At 39.5% G+C, this 17,250-nt stretch overlaps 1 protein-coding gene across 7 annotated transcripts in view; it reads left to right on the forward strand.

Annotated features, from left to right (window-relative positions):
- Positions 1 to 350: 350 nt before the first annotated feature.
- The window catches only part of KLF12 (KLF transcription factor 12), a 437,715-nt gene continuing 420,815 nt past the window's right edge, over positions 351 to 17,250 (forward strand). For 3 of the 7 annotated variants that reach the window (XM_079138932.1, XM_079138933.1, XM_079138935.1), the window contains exon 1: positions 3,672 to 3,942. The gene's annotated coding sequence lies outside the window, so the exon portion shown is untranslated. The other 4 variants (XM_079138931.1, XM_079138930.1, XM_079138936.1 and 1 more) reach the window with 3 other exon arrangements.

Raw genomic sequence — 17,250 nt, forward strand, 5'->3', positions numbered from 1 at the left:
TGTGTGCGGGCAACATTTGCTTTTACATTATTTAAAATCTCTAGTTAAGTTTTGCTAGATCATCTACATTGAGTTGGATATTCTGTGGATGTGCTCTTTTTTTCTGGACATGTGTTAGGTAAAAGATATCCAGTGCATGTATCATGTATAAGAAAATCCAGGATACCAACCTTGACTGTCTTTGTTAATTCATTCTTTTGGTTATTTTAATAATAAAACTATGTAAATGAAGTATGTAGAGGCAGGAAAATGAATCATCACTCTTGACCCAAACCATCTTGGTTTTAAACAAAACTGAAATGCATAGGGTTAGATTTGATGCTTTCAACCCTGAAATTCTGATTCTGTAAGTTCTCTCCATGTTTTTTTACATAGTCAGAATTATACATTCTTGGTAAAATAATTTTGCCATCTTTGCTGTTTCTGATTTTGTCCATCTCTGCAAATACATGGAAGAGTAAAAAGGTCTAAATAGCAGTAAGTGCACATATCTTTGCCAGGGCTGAGCCCTATTTCTCTACCTCCTTCCCTTTTCTACACATATTAAGTTCTATAGATATACAGTTACACGAACTGCACTGGAAATGTATGCCTGTGCACAACACTTTAGTGATCTCATTCCCAATAATACTCATGTTTTTAAAATTCTTTCATTGTTTTTGCTCTTCCACACCCATGTCCAGTTCATGCAATGAAGAGCTCCTCCCTTCCAAACCTGCATTTTTCCTTTCCTCTTTTTATATTTGGGGAGTGGCCTTAACATTTCTAATTCCTTCTTATATGTCAACAATATTTTAAAAAGCTGGGAGGACATTTTTCTAATACTTGCTGTATTTCCTTCTTTTAACCACACAACCTATTGAGACTGTGGATATTAACCTTGACCTGCCCTGAATTTCCTTATCCCTCTGGAATGGATTCTTGTAGTTAAATTTCTATCCCTCTTAACATACCCATGGCTGTTGCTTTAGGAAGGGAATGTGCAGTTTGCTTTTCCACGTGCAGAATCACTTGCTATGTATTTATGGTCTGTTCTCCACTCAGCTGAGAAAGAGCTGTTGGTTTAAGAACTGCCACGATGACATAATTTCTTACAGCATCCTTCCACCCTTATAGTTAAGCTCACTTCCTTCACTTCCAGACTATCTGCCCCACCTAGAGTGAAACTTCACAGGGATCCTAGTAGAGGGAAAATTTTCGTTTAAATACTGCGCAGCTGTTGATATTCTACTGTTTCCCCAAACTTGTCTTTTCTTCTTGTTTCCATTCGAATGCAGCAGGATGGAAACGTCTATTTACCCTCTGCTTGGAATCAGACTAGCGGGTGGGGTTTGCAGCTCCCTTACTCGGAACAGATGCCGCCCAGGCGACCAACACCTCAAGTCCTGGTCCCATTTCCCTTCGGAGTTTGAGTCCCTTGCCTTTCGTTCCCGCTACTTCGCTGAGGAGTGCTTCACCAATTTCAGACCCTTTCGCACTTGTCTCATTTGCTCTTCTTCGAAACCCTAAGACCAGGTCAGACTGCTCCTTTCAATCCTTTTATTCTTAAGACGCGGGCCCGCTGATTCATCTTGTCAGGACTAGAAACGGGCCGCGGGACTCTGGGCTGGACCACCTTGCCTGTTCGCCTCAGTTGCCAAACGTGGCAGGGGGTAGAGGATGCACTGGGCGCACCCCCTCCCTTTTGTTTTCAATAACAGCGCACACCCGGCCTTAAGAAGTGTTTGGAAAATGCCACAGTGCCACACAGATGTAGAACCCGGCTTTTCCTGGCTTGAATTTGCTCCTTTGCTCTCATTTCCTGTTTCTCGGCCTCTCCCTTGTTTCTCTCCCCACCCCACTTCACGCCACAGTGCTGCAAATCTTTCTCTCCTAACACAAACTTCCCCTTCCCAGCCTTCCCACTGCCGCGGCGGTTTCCCACGCAGGGCGGGCTCAGGGCCATTGGGCAGGGGTGGCTAGCCCACCCCGGCGCCCTAGAGCGCTCACCTAGGTTTGCAAGAAAAGTGGCGTCCGCCAATACCGACCTCAGGGACCGCGGGCCAGCCCGCTTCCGCCCCGTCTGCTCCTTGCCCCCGCCGACCCTCCCGCGCAGCGCTGACCCCGCGCCCTCCGAGCCGCCGCGGGAACGGCCGTCCGCCCGTCCGCCTCCTCCCTCTCCCGCCCCAGAATCCCGCGGATCCGCTGCCCCGGGCGCAGAGGGAGGGGCCGCCGGGGAAAGCGTCAAGGACTCAGCCGGGAGCCGCGCGCCTCTCGGGGCTCTTCTCCGGGGCGCAGGGCAGGGGTCTAGCCTCGCGCCCCCGCCGCCTTGGCAGGGGTCCTCAGCTCCCGTTTCTTTTGCTCCCTCCTGCGAGTTCGCCCGCTTTCCCAAATAACTGACGCGGGCAAGAGCCCCTTCTTTTCGGGTCGCGAGGCGAGGCACGCGTCTGTGCCTTGCCCCCATTCATCCAGCCAAGGTGAAGCGCGGGGAGGGAGGGCGCCCTAGCCTCGCCCGCAACGTGCGTCGCTCCTCAACCCAAACAATGCTTCCCCCGCTTCCTCGCTCAGCCCTCTACCCAACCTACCCACCCAACCCCGCGCCCAGGGCGCCTCCAGTGGAGCTGCCCCTGCTGGGACCCCATTGTTGCCCCAGCGCTGCCGATGCCCGGCGCCCGGGGGCGGTCCCCGCTAGTGGCCCCGGAGCCTCGGTCGGCCGCCGGAGCCAGCTCCGCCCACACCTTTCCAAGTTAGCTGGCGGCAGAGCCGCGGGGACCGCTTGAGCGCCGGGCCCCCTCCTCGCCCGCCCCCACCCGGGCGGGCGCGGGGAGGGGGCGGGGGCCGAGCGGGCTCGCTGCTTTATTTGTCTCCCAATTCTTTTTCTAAGGCTGCCTTGCACGCTCTGACACAAAAGAGGGGGACTTTCTCGCGGCTCAGAGCGAGTTCTCGCCCGGAGAGTTGCAATCGGGGGGTTCCTCCAGCCGCGAGCCCCCGAGGGCCCCCTCAGCCGGCTGCTCCCAGAGATCCGTGGGCCATGTGTAGGTTATTTTGGGTGCCGCAGCAAGGTGGTGCAGGTGAAAGAGAAGCGCGGCCGAGGACGGAGGCCGGGGGGCGGAGGCAGGGGTGGGGCGGGGTGGGGCGGGGTGGAGGCTCCGCGGACCCACCCCCCAGCCGGCGGCCCGGGCGGCGAGGCGAGGGCCGGGCAGTGGGTGTTGCCTTCTACCTCTGCGATCGGGGAGGGGTTAGTTTCCCACAGGGGATTTCAACCATCACACTCAGAGCCCGCCTCCTAATCCTCGGGCGGAGCGGCTCGGGGGCCCCATTTTATGGCAATAAAGCGACTTAGCGCCTGCTGAGCGAGCCCCTCCCCGCCGCCGCCCCCGCCCTCGGCCCCACCCCGGGGCTCGCCCGCAGCGGCGGGGCTTTGTTTCTGGGGAGAAGGACCCGGAGCTCTTTTGTTTGGGGGTTTGGTGTTTTCACCCCCCCCATCTCACCCCACCCCCCGCGCCTCTCCGGTTTCCTGAGCTGCGGGCTGCAAGGGAGAGAAGCGGCGTCTTGCAACCCCCTCGGCTGGGCCCCGGGGTAATTCGATGCGGGCCTGGCGAGGCTCCCCACGCTAGACCGGGGCTCGCGTCTCGGCAGCCTCCACCCACCGGCCCACCCTACATTTAGCGCATCATGTGATCCTGGTAAGTCATTTGCAAGTACAACAGTTCCCTGGGTTGCCCCCCATTCATTTCCTGAGAACTGCAGAGAGCAGCTGAGAGGCTCTGCTTGTGCGTGTGAGTGTGCGCGGGTGACGCCGTGTGTGCGAGAGAGAGGGAGAGAGAGTGTGTGTGTGTGTGTGTGTGTGTGTGAGAGTGTGTGTGCGCGCGCGCGCGCGTGTGAGAGAGAAAGGGCGAGCGAGAGGGGGACTCTGTGTGAGGGAAAGAAAACAATTTCTCCTGCTCCGCAGCTTCTGTTCAGGTCTGTGCCGATTCCGTTTCTTATCAAAATAAACAACCCCCTCTTTTTTTTTTTTTCTGCCATCCCAAATCAGACAGTATTCTCTTAACATGTTTTCTTTTCCTTCTGTCATCTGCTCAAGTTAAATCATTTTGGTTGGTCTGTGTTCTTAAAGGGGGTAAAGTGTTGGGAAGCGGGAGGGGGCCGGGGAAGGGTGATGCTTTTGCAAAGCAAGTAGCGTCGGTCGGATTCGTGGAGAAGAAAGAGGGAGGTGACTTCCCCCACTCCCCTAAAATTTTAAAAAGAACTTAGCAAGTAAGGTGAATTAAGCAAATGTTTTTCTACCCCTAGTGGAATTGTTGGTTGCAGCGTTTGCTTGACAGTTGCCAAGGATAAGAAATAAAACCCCAAGGGCTGAATTGGGGGGCGGAGAGGAACTGGTGGAAGTAGTTGGCCCCTAGGAATAGAATGGGTTGGATGAATAACTGCCGCACTGGGGCCGTGTGTGTGTGTGTGTGTGTGTGTGTGTGTGTGTGTGTGTGTGTGTGTGTGTTGGAGAGACTGGAGGGGAAAGGGTTAAGGCGGAGATGACACTGCTGGCATGAATAGTGGTCCTGGTGCTACATTCATTATTGTCTCTGGTCGTAATGATGTGTAACTGTCACTTGCTACAGTGCCTGATCTACGGAAGTAGCCAGGGGCTGGCCCGTGGCTGTTATTTTCAATTATGGGGGACCTGGCCCGAGTTGACAAGGGGCAACTTTGCACGTCCACCCTGGCCGGGAAGCCCGCGGAGCCGGCCTGGGAGCCACTTCTTGCCTTAGAAGCTCTCTCCGAGGGCTCGGACTTGACCTCCGCGACATTAGTTGGTGTTCATGTTAGATGCTCCCCTACTGGGAGAATCAATCCTGCTTTTGTTGGGTAAAGAACTGCCTACTAGAACTTTGAAAACTTTTATCTTTGGGGAAAAGGGTGGGGTGCATTCAACAGTTTTGTTTCGCAGTGCATTTGAAGCAAATGCTTGGAAAAAGTACCAATTCCTTTGTTATATGCCCGGCAGCTTCCCAACCCCCTTCACCCAGCTCTTCGAGTTTTGCATACTTTAATAGTAATAGCCTTAATTCAGCTGATAAAAGCTGACTGTGTTGAGTTAAAGAGTATTAGTACAACGGAATGTGTAATCTGGATAAACAGTTTGTGTGGTTAATATTGTCAGCTCTCTAATTTAACTGTACAGATGGCTTAAGTATGTTCTGTATGGATTGTTTTAAATAATTCCACTGGCTAATAGAATTCTCTGCCGAGCGCTCTTATATTTTAGCTCAGCGTTAATATTGTTTCCCTGTAACACCTAGTAGCTCTATTTACATTTAGTGCATGTGCATCTAGTTACTTCGGTAGACATCTGCCAATCAACTACACGTCATTCTGCAAATGCACCTAGACGCGCCTCCATACGCTTTTCTTAGTGGAGGATGGAGTTGTTTAGATAAGTAAATGCTTTGAAATAAATTTGGTGGCTTTTTAGCAAGCGGCCACTTGTGATGGAATAGGAGTGGTCACTTTGAAGAGTGAGAGTATACCATCTTCTAAGAAATGCTTTTAGAATTGACATTTAATTACAACAGTGGAAACCCCTCCTCTGAAGGGGGAAAAAAAAAAAGCCTGCTTGTGCTATTTGCAGACCTCATTCACATGTTTACATTTTTAAAAACCACACAGAAATTGGTTCCAGTTAAGAGATATATTTTAGGCTGGAAAAATTTTAATAGTAGAATCTTAGTTGAAATAGGATGTTGAAGGACAGACATTTCAGTTGCATAAGATACATCTTTATTGCTGCAGCATGATCAGTCTTGATACTAGATTGAGTATATTAAGCTCTTTTGAGTTGAGGAGAAAGCCATTTGAGCAATACAAGAAATAGGCAGAAATTTGTAATTCTTTCGAAAAAAGGTTTATTATTCTACCAATTCATATAAACTGGTAAAATTGGAATGTTTTCACATAAAAATTTCATGAACTAAAACTAACATAGCCATGTCAAGTTAAACAAAACATTTGAGGGATTTCTGTTTATTTTTGAAGTCCTTCAGTTATTTAACATAATTTAGTAAGGCATCCTTAAAAGAAACTTCAGTTAGTTAAACTTTATTGGCAAATGCTTTTTATTACAGTGTATCGAATGAAAATTGTTGTGCTAATGAGTCCTTAATATCCCCCTTACCTCCAAAGTTTCTTTTCAAGATCTGAATGTCATTTGGGAGGAAATGGTCCTGGTATAGCATTTGAGACCTTGACCTTAGCAACTCTTGGCTGGTGGTTGTTTACAACTGCTGCAGTTTATGCTTGCACTGACAGGGAAGGGACTGCAAACAGTACAGTCACTCCTCCAGGCCCAAGGGAGAACAAATCAGGATGCTTGATGTTCAACCCAGAGAGCATGCATGCATCAAGCCTAGAATGTCTAGAATATTCTGGTCATGTAAAAAAATATATATTTCTTGGGCATTTCTTCTGGTCTCCTGAGAAGGGAAACATGCATTTTCACAGCCTCAGAGTAAGTTTTAGATGTTATATTGTGAAACAGGCTGTTATCAACTTAATGGGATAATTTGATCTTAAACATAGGTGTGTTTTATCTCAGTAAAGATGATTTAAGTGCTTAGGCCTTCAGGCTGTACTAAGGGCATTTTGAAGTAGAAATGTTGGTTAATCAACATTTACATTGAATAACCTTACCCAGTGAGGTGAACTTGTTAAATAGTTGAACATCTATGGTCCTGGGTATTTTCTCCATTATGCAAGATGAAAAACATGGAATTTTTCCATTTATGCAAATTAAATAATATTAGATGAATCCCATTAAATTAGGATGTCAGATAGTTTGCTTTCTTTGTGTTTTGAGAGAAACAGTATTCTTAGTGTTAAGTTTGTAAATGTAACTGTATTTTGTATAATATGAAATAGTTGTACAAAGCTAGTAATGGTGCAAACTCATTTGAAACTTACAAATTTACTTTTTTTGGATATAAATAAGTTTACCCACTTGTGCTTGCATATTGATTAATGAGCAAGAACTAAAAATTCTAAAGCAATTTTGTTAAAAATTGATATCACTGTTGTATTTTCTTGTTTAGGAAGTAACTTTCACTTTTATAAATTCTGAATGGATTGAAGTTGCCTGTGTCATTTACATTGAAAATACCATATGATACTGAACTGGAAATATCTGTGTTTTTGCTCAGTGTTCACTTCTTTTCCTTTTTTTAAATCAACCTTTTAAAAAAATTATCAGTCTACAAGTTATACACATCATTCAGCTTTAAATGTGTACAAAATTTAAGTGTGAAAATATTAAAATTAAGTCAGTGGTAACACCCTATAACCACAGCCTTAACTCATCTACCACAACACTCTTCCCAGGAGCAGAATGGGAATAAACAGATGGGCTTTGCCCTGTGCCCAGAAGGTCAACTGCCTTTGGCCCTGTCAGACCTGCTTGGTTTCTAGATTGCAGCCCCTGCCAGAGAGCTGTCTGACTTCAACCCGCCAGAATTCATTTTCAGGGCCTGCAGCAGCCACACCCCATCTGATGTCAGCTACTGAGTTCCTGTGGTAGAGAACACATGCTGTGGATTAAATGGTTACTCTCTCTGTGTATTCTCAGTAATTATGTTACAAAAGGATTTTTCGGTTTGGGGTGTTTATTGTCATAAAGTAGCTACTTGACTAGTCATATTGCTCCATAAAAATTTGTTTTGGTTTGGCACTAGACTACAGGACATTCACCCAAAGAATTCTACTCTGACTTGGCTTTTATTTTTTTAAACTTAAAAGTCATATGTCTGTTGTTAATCACTTTAAATTATCTATCTATTTATCTATATATGTATCTGCTTATTTATCTATCAGTGTACTAACTGGACTGGTCTAAGCATTTTTTCTGACTAGGTACAGAGTAAGTAGTGGAAAATCCCTGCAGTTGTCTTCTCGCCTGGAACCAGTCAGGGAACAATTTGGAGAGCTTTGGGCTAGTTTTGTCACCCCCATCAAAGGCCATGGAAGGTATCTTAAGAATTACCTGCAGGTTTTGACAGCTAGAAATTGTGTCCCAAGTACAACATCACCGTTTTATAGTGCATACAGGTTTTCACAGTGAATTTTGGCATGAGATGTATGTATATGCTACATATACATTCACTATTTTATGTGTGTGTATATGTGTGTATATATATATATGGTTATGTATATTCGTGTGTTTTTATGTGCTCTATCTTTATATGTGTTTGTACATATATATATATCTGCCCATTTTTCATGCATTATGACTAGTAATTACAGTAAAAAGCCACACACATGAAGAGAAAAGGGGAAACACAAAGTATCTCTTTTCAAATTCTGTGTTTAGTAATATCATTCTCACTTTGAGATTAACAGGTTCATTCATAACAAAACTAAAACCACCCTACTGCAAAGAAAATAAGTGTAAAAGGCCACCATGATCAGTGAATGTCAAAATTGAAAAGAAAAAGCCTTCATTCATTTCATAACTAGGTTCTCTTTAAGGCGGTGCATCCTAGTGGCAGAGCTCATTTCCATGGCAGCCGTGTCTCAGGTTGAGTCTGCCTCTCTCACTTACTAAGTCTGGATGACCTTGGTCAAGTTTCTTAACTACGTGAGGGTTAAATGAGGTAATGTGGATAAATGTCACTTTGTAAAAGTATAAAGTACTGGTGTGACAGCTGATTTGACAGGAAAACTATTCCCGCCCTTCCCTTGTCCCTCCCACGCTGTTCCCCCCACCAAAAGGGATGGACCTTTCCAGCTTCTCAAAGTGAGCATATAAATTACACTTATGAAGAAGGAATTTCCGAGTGTGGGTAGAAAACTGCTGGCAGTCAAAGGTCATGAATTCCATTCCTGTCTCCACCAGAGATTTGCTCTGTGACCTTGAGAAAGTCACTGTTAAAAAGTTTCTACGTAGTAGCTCTTATAAAAGTCATTCACTAGTAACATTTACAAAATGCAGGTGAAGTATCTCAAATTGGCAAAAAGATAAAATACGTAAAAGTGCATTTTACAAAATCATTTACAGAGAATGGAAAGTAAATACCAATAATGATTATTTAGAGGTTGAAAATCTCTAGACCCTTAGAGGACACTTAGAGGAGGACACTGAAGCATCTATCAACTAGCCAATTAGACATTTTTTTTTTTTGAACCTAGGTCTTTGAACATGCTAGGCAAATACTGATTTATATCCCCTTGCCCTTTATTTTATTTTGAAATAGGGTCCCACTAATTGCCCTAGGCTGGTCTTGAACCTACAATCCTCTTGAGTCTCTGGGATTATAGACATGTGCCACTATGCCTCCTAAATGTGTCCTTAAAAAAAAAAAAAAAGAATCATTAAATTTGTGATAAATGCTAGTACAGCAAATTGAACTGTAGCTTCTCAGCGAAGTCAAGGTTCTGTTGATTGGTATGTCTGATCCATGGCTTCAAGTGCACAGTAAAGTAAGGTAGATGAATGGGGATCTCGCGTGGTTATTTGAAGATTTATTAAACACATTTATAGTTACACATTTTAATATCACCTACATTTCATTACATGTACAAGTTTGAGGAAATTAAGAGTTAATTTACGTGATTTTTCCCGTACTACATTTTCTCCAGTTAGAAAGAAACAAAAACATTTTTTTAAAACTCTCTGTCTAAACACTTTATTCTCTAAAGAGGAAAGAAACAGACTGATACGAACTCATCAGTCTTACTCATTTAGACTCTTCCCTGATCTCAAGTACATCTTTTCTCACTTCGTTCATGTTGCAACTATCACTGTAAACATCAGCCTCGTTTTCTGTGGAACTCTTTTATTTATTATCCCTGCTTTAGGAACATGATGGGTTCCAGTCTGTGTTCCCCTTCTCCATAACCTGTCAATTCCTTCTGGCGTTAATTGCTTGTTAATGTGCCTTGTTCCTCCCAATAAGAAGCCGCTTGAAAGAAGGAAATGAGTTGTCTTCATAGTTATTTTCCTGGCATCTAACACGGTGCCTAACACAGGGATAGATAGAAAATAAGTGCTGAAATACTTAGTGGAAAAACAAATTGAGAAATAGTCACTGTGTAGTCCATGTGACTGTCCTTTGAGTAGCTAAATGCCATTCTCACCGTCTTTTCCTGCCTAAGACATTCATCTTTAGTTAACTTGATTGATATTCAACTCTACCAGCCATTCTTCAAATCATTGTACTTTCCTGAGCAAAAAAAAAAAAAAAAGTTTTTCTTATTGGGAAAAGAAGCCTTGTAGTGTAGTGAACCCAAACATTAAGCTGTCCAATTGTTAGCTGTCTAACTAGGCAAGTTAATTCTCCAAATCTCAATACTCATTAGTCATTAAAAACAAAAATAAGCACAAACAATGTCAACTTACGAATGTTTTGGAAAATAAAATGTGCATGCAGAAAGCATCTAGTATAGAACTTTTTGTGTATTTAATGATCAATAAATATTTGTTTGCTGTGGCATATTGAGGACCCTCTTAAAACAACCATTTGTAATGAGTAGTAGCAACATAATAAAATAACTTCTCTTTATTGTGCAGCTACTATAATACAGAAGTTTGGACCTGAGCTTTTTATATGTTAGTTTGTTTCCTCTATACCCTTCAGTCAACAGGCACTGGTAGCCCTTAGCTTTTATGTAGTTTACTTTCAAATAATTGGTACGTGGTCTAATGTTTGTGGTGATACCCCTAAGTTCCTTTTGTACACTGAATTTTAACTTATTAACATCATTAGTGAATCCATCTTTCTAACTATTTCGTGATGGTGACTTCTTTGCCAATTAACAACTGTGCCCCCCATTACTTTGCCACTTTTGGCAGCAATTTAAAAAATTATTTGAAAATGTTCTTGCTTTTCACCTTTCTTATTTTAATAAAATGAACAGAAAGGGGAACATGAAAGCATTGCTTGTAGTTACGAAGAACACCGTTTATTATCTTTATACACAGTTGAGGCAATAATCATTCAGTGTGCTGAAAGTAGTAAATCTTTACCGAAAGTGCTTAATGGAGTTGAGCTGACAAATTGTGAAAAATAATAAAATTATAGAACAGACAAAATGCCATGCAGGTATTTTTAATGACTTTAATAGAATGTATAATTTCCTTTTTGTTTGTGGGAATGATCTCTAAAACCTAAGTCTGGTCCCTTGACTGTCACATATTTGAGTTTTGTACACGTTTTCAGAAGTAAGCTATATAAATTTTTTTTTTTTTTTTTGCGGTACTGGGGATGAATCCAGGGCCCTGTGCTTGCAAGGCAAACACTCTACCAACTGAGCTATATCCCCAGCCCGCTATATAAAATTTGAGATCCTTTATTCAACAAATATTCATTGATCTTTATATCGTATAATGTATATCTGCAGCATACAGTATGTATAAAATGATACATACCATGATATTAGAATATCATACAGTTCACATATACTATTTGTACTGTATTATGATTTATTTCTATTTTCTTTTTTTTTTTTTTTTTTGCGGTGCTGGGGATTGGAACCCAGGGCCTTGTGCTTGCAAGGCAAGCACTCTACCAACTGAGCCATATCCCCAGCCCAGTTTATTTCTATTTTACCATATATACTATATATGATTTCTGTGTTACTTTATGTGCTGTATAACGGTTTCTGCTTTATAGATATGAAAGCAGATTATGAGTGAAGCTAAGTAATAAAGTCATGGTCAATATCCAGTTAGCTTTAAAGCAGAGATTTGAACATTAGAAAGCCCTGATTTCATCTTGTATTACTGTTGTCTTCAACTGGCATTAATTATAATGTTCTATTATAATGGTGTAGAATATAGCAAAAGTGGGAATATTATACAAATAAATATTGTTTACTGTCCGTGTTACTTTATTGGTTGTAGATTTTATTGGTTTATTACATTTACTAGAATACATTTACTACTGTATTTACCCATATACAAAAACCAATTATGTGTTTGCTGATACATGTACTAAAAAAATTATGAGACCTAATCAAAAAAATTATTTCAGAGTGTAACTGCTACAGGGTGTTGTACAATAGTGGTAATAGTAGACTAGTAAATTCTGGCTCATATCCATTTTGCTAGGTGATTGAGCTATTATAGTGAGACTCATAATAAAAGTAATAAAACATTTTTATAAAAAATGCTGCACTCTATCCATTGTGACACTTTTTTAGCACAAATATATGTGGACCTTTTAAAAAATAAGGGTAAGACTTCATCATTAATGAACTGAAAATCAAGAATGAAAAGTAAAACTTATATGGAAAATTATAATATGAAATAATTTGTGGTTAGTGGACCAGGTGCTAGAAATTGCTTAACCAAAGCCCATGTGAAAAGTGTTCATATCTAGGAAATCAAAGATTTCAGGGTTTTAGTAGATATGAGACAAAAATCTTTTTTGGAAAAAGTTTACTTTTTTTATACAAAAGAAGAGCAAATTTGCAAACAGATGAATGCAAACTAGAAACATACTTTGGCAACCATGGTGATTTCCCAACTGCTTTTTCTGTTATCTTTTAGAACTGATGGCTTTATGATGTTTTGGCAAACTTTTCTTATTTGTGATATTACCAGAAGATTTTCTTTTCCAAAATTAGATCCTAGAATGTACTTGGGCAGTAGGGCCAGTGTTATGAATTTAGAGGAGGCTTATTTGGGCTATAAAACCAAAACAGAAAAAAATAATAATGATAACGGATGAGTAAAATTTCATCAAACCCCATACTTTATATGAGGCTATCTAATGGAAGTTCTTTCATGTTGTTGATGGACTCAGATGTATATTTTATTTTTACATAATAGGAACTTTTCCCTGGACCCAAAAACTTTTAAATACAGGAATGAGAATTTTTTAAAGAACAATGGAAGGAAAAATGTGATAACATGAATTTTACAGAAGGTCCCAACCAGTTGCAGTTGGTCATGGTGTTGTCAAGAAGGATATTTAGAAAGTAACTTTAAAGTGGGTGGATATTGCAAGGGTGACGTCCTCTGGAATAGGCATTAGCTCTTTCATTCTAAATGAAAATAAAAGAAACTTTGGCAGACACACAAAATACTTCATTTAGAGAGATTATATAGAGAGCGATCAACACTTAATGAGTATATATAAAAGCATTAATGGGTTTCTTATTTTATAATGAACCTGCTGTTGAGCATGGTGGGATTAGAGTACTGTAGATCATACTGTACCAAGGCTTTAGGCTGCAGCAGTTATCTTATGTTTTAATTATAAATAGCATGGAAATTAGCATAGTTTTGAATACTTGAGATATGGACTAACCAAAAAATTCCTTAATGGTTAGTGGTTCATGATAGTTGTGTAATTGGATGGAACACATTACTCATTTTACTGATGCGTATATTCAATAAAAGGTAAAATAAACTGGAAAGTGGCACAGTTATAACTAGAATCCTGTCAACTAGTAAATAGTTTTTGTTCCCATTTCACCCTACTGCTGACTTCACTTTACTTTTTACTTAGTCTCAATAAGCTGAAATTTTAAAAGAGCACATTGCACAAAAGAGGTGTCACCTTGTTTCTAGTTCATAATGAGATGCTAGTGAATACTGGATGAATTCTTATTGCCTTCCATGGTGCACTTCCAAAAGACATTAAAAAACTCAACATAAGCAGCTCTGGAAGGGATTGTGCAGTTAGGGATGTCTGTACTCTGAAGGAAATTAGGGGATGGTCATCACTTATCAAGTGCCAGGGCTTGTGCTAGGTGCTGAGAATATGAAGATCCATGAAATATGGGTTTTGTTCTGAATTATAGGCAAATCAGGAATACAGTTTTGCTATGTGCAAAGGAAGGACCATAATAGTATATATTTCTGGTTTGGTTTATTTTCTTCTTTTGGATTGTTAATGTGCCTAAAAAAGTAGCCTAGATATTTTTAAATTTATGCTTCAGGCTTTTTAAAGTGCTTTTAATCTTATCAGAAAATCTTTTTCCATTTAAGCACGTACGTCTGTAAGTTCTTTTTTTTTCAAAACTTGTTTGGCACATTTATTGTACATTAAATGTGTTTGATATGTTTTAAAGGCATTATCTCATTTAATGTTTCCAACCAATTTATAGATAGGTATTTATGTATTTAAATGGGAATTTATTTTTACTTCCCTGATTCCAGTTTTTCAAAGGGAATGCAACTAAAGATTTATAGGAAATAAGCTTTAATAAGCTTTGTTTTGCAGAAACTCATTTTGATGGGTGGTATTTATAAATACATCTTTCTCACAAAAGTGTGTGCCCTTGTATGGAGGCTTTAAGATTCATTTTTAGCATGCTTCTTTCTCTCCTACTTAGCTTTACTTTTTCTTTTAGTCAACAATAGCATTCCATTCATCTGTAACCCATGTCATTGGAACTATTGGGTATACTTGTATATTTTTCTCCATGTCCATAAGTATTAGGAATATGTTCACATGTAAGTTCTTTTTTTTTTTTTTTTTTTTGTCATGTTTTACAGCAAGATTGTTTTTAAACCCCTTTTCATCTTTTTTCCTTCAGTGCTGCCTAAGGAAAATCCTACTCAGCTGTTCCAGCTCTAATCCATTAAAAAAAGTTGCATAGTATTTAAAGTTCTAAGGTACAGTTATTCTAGTCTGTTTAATCATTCACTTCCTGATGGTTGATTCACTGCTTCTGGTTATTGCCACAAAAGCCAATGTGGTAATGTCTATAGCCACACCTTGATAGATCTATGGAAAAGATTTCCAGGGATGTTATCACTCCAACTACACATGTGACTTTATCTTTCATAAATGTTATGACATTTCTTTGAAATGTTTACATTTTTACCAGCAATGCAGGTAAATACCCCTTCTCTGACATTCTCTCAGCAGTAGTTAATACTTTTCCAGGCTGATGGTTGTGTAGTAGTATCTAATTTTTACTTTAATTACTATTTCCTGATTGCTAGTGATGTTGAACACCTTTTCCTAAGTCTGTTAAGCAAATTGGAATTGTTCTGAGAATTGCCTTTTCATATTCTTTGGCCATTTTTTTCTGTTTGGTGGTGGTTCTTTTGTGGGAATTCTTCATATTATAGGGTCTAACATCTGACATCTGCATCACAGATAATTATTTCATAAACTGATCTTTTGTCTCTTTCCTGTTCATGAGGTACCTTTGCTAAATAACACTTAAAATTTTTATATAATCACTTCTGTCTTTCTCTGATACATTGTTTTGTCTAATGTTTACTCTGTTGCTAAAATGGACATGTAATCTATGCCAAGATTTAATTTTTCTTTCCATTTTGGTCTTGTCTTGGACCTGTTTGTATATGTTGTGAAAAGGGGAGTCCCTTTTTATTTCCTTACAGATGGGTACCATTGGTCGTCATTTTCGAGAAATAGAAATTCCACGTTTGTTGCGTCTTATGTTTTCTTACATCTTATACTCCCAGACTTTTTGTTTTGTAAATAATTTTCTTCGTTGTCTGTTCACATTTAAAGGAATATTTTGTACATCTTGACACCTCCCTTGGGGAAAAAAGATATGAAACCCTGTTATAATTATTCTAATTGAGATTATGTTAAATTGTTTATAATCTTGGAATAATTAATAGTTTTATTTTATTAGTAGTCTATTATATTAACCCAGTTCAAGAATGTGGATGGCTTTCCATTTGCTCGTGCCTTATTTTTTATTTCAAGAATATTTTTTTTTTTTTTTGTGATGGCCATTTTCTCTTTAAATTTGTTTCTAAATATCTTACAGTTTTTTGGCTAATTCATATATATTGACATAATATAGTTGTCATTTTTAGTTTGTTCATATACTGAATTGTACGAGTTGATTTTTGACTATTGTACCAGACTTGGACTTTTGTATAGGATTATTTTGATCCTGTTGATTATCTTAAATAAAATTGGGTTTGATTTTCTGATATTTTGTTAAGGGTTTGTTTATTTTTAATGGGAAATAATGATCAGTAGTTTTTTCCTTCTTAATCTTCATTCAGCAAAATTTATTTTCTAATTTCTGTTGTGATTTCTTCTCTGACCCTGGATTATTTAGAATTGTGTTGCTTAGTATTCAGGTGTTAGAGGATTTTTCGGATATCTTTTACTGATTTCTAGTTGAATTTCTTGGTTTTAGAAAACATAGTTTCTGGGGTTTCAGTCCTTTAAAAATTTGCTAAGATTTACTTTATAGCCTAGAATATGGTCTATAGTGGTGACTGTTACATACACAGTTGAAAACAATGTGTTCACCCTATTAGGTGGAGAATTCTATAAATGTCAGGCCAGTTGATGTGGTTCAGATGTTTTCTATTGTTAATCATTTTATTTTTTGACTCATTCTTTTAGTTCTTGGGAAAGAAGGGCTTAAGTATTGAAATACAGTTGTGATTTTGATTCTTTTTTCAGTTTTATCTGCTTTTGCATTTTGAATCTTTGTAGTTGTGAGCATATACATAGAGAATTGCTTTGTTTTCCTGATGACCTGATACTTTATCATTATGTGATGTAACTTTTCTCCTTATAGACAACATAAAATTGACTGTTACTTTTTAAACTACAATCTTAACATCTCCAATTTTTATGTAGAATATTTGGTCATTCACATATAATTTTTATATAATTAGATTTCTATTTTTAACTTGGTATTTGTTTTCTATTTGTTTCATCTATTCCTTTCTCCTGTTTTATCCTTTTTCTTGTCTTCTTTTGACTGGGTTATTTTTTAGTACTCTATTTTGTCTTCACCATTGGGATATTAGTTGCATCTCTGATTTGTATTGGTTCTCTAGAGTTTATAATATACATCATTAACTTTACATATTCTGCCTTCAATTAATATTTTGCAGCTTCTTGTGTGATGTCAGAACCTTGTAAGAGAATATTGCCTTTTTTTCTCATTGTTCTTTATATCTTTTACATGTTAGAAACTAGGCATTTTCTAGCTGTTTTTAATAGTAAGTTACCTTTAAGAAATTAAAAATTGTAAAAAGAAAATGCTTCTTCATATTTACTCACATTTTTGCTAGTTCCAGAGTTCTTTATTTCATTGTTTATACATACATTTCTCTCTAGAACCATAATAATTTCATATAAAGAAATGCTTTCAAGCTGGACTCATTAGCAGATGCCTGTAGTTCCAGGTACTCAGAGACCAATGCAGGAAGATCCCTAGAGCCCAAGAATTTGAGGCCAGCCTGGGCAACATCGTGAAACTCTATCTAAAAAATACTAACACAAAAAAAAGAAGTGCTTTCAATATTTCCTACAGTGCAGGTCTGCT

The sequence above is a fragment of the Sciurus vulgaris genome (assembly GCF_902686455.1).
Source record: "Sciurus vulgaris genome assembly, chromosome: 4".
Lineage (NCBI taxonomy): Eukaryota > Metazoa > Chordata > Mammalia > Rodentia > Sciuridae > Sciurus > Sciurus vulgaris.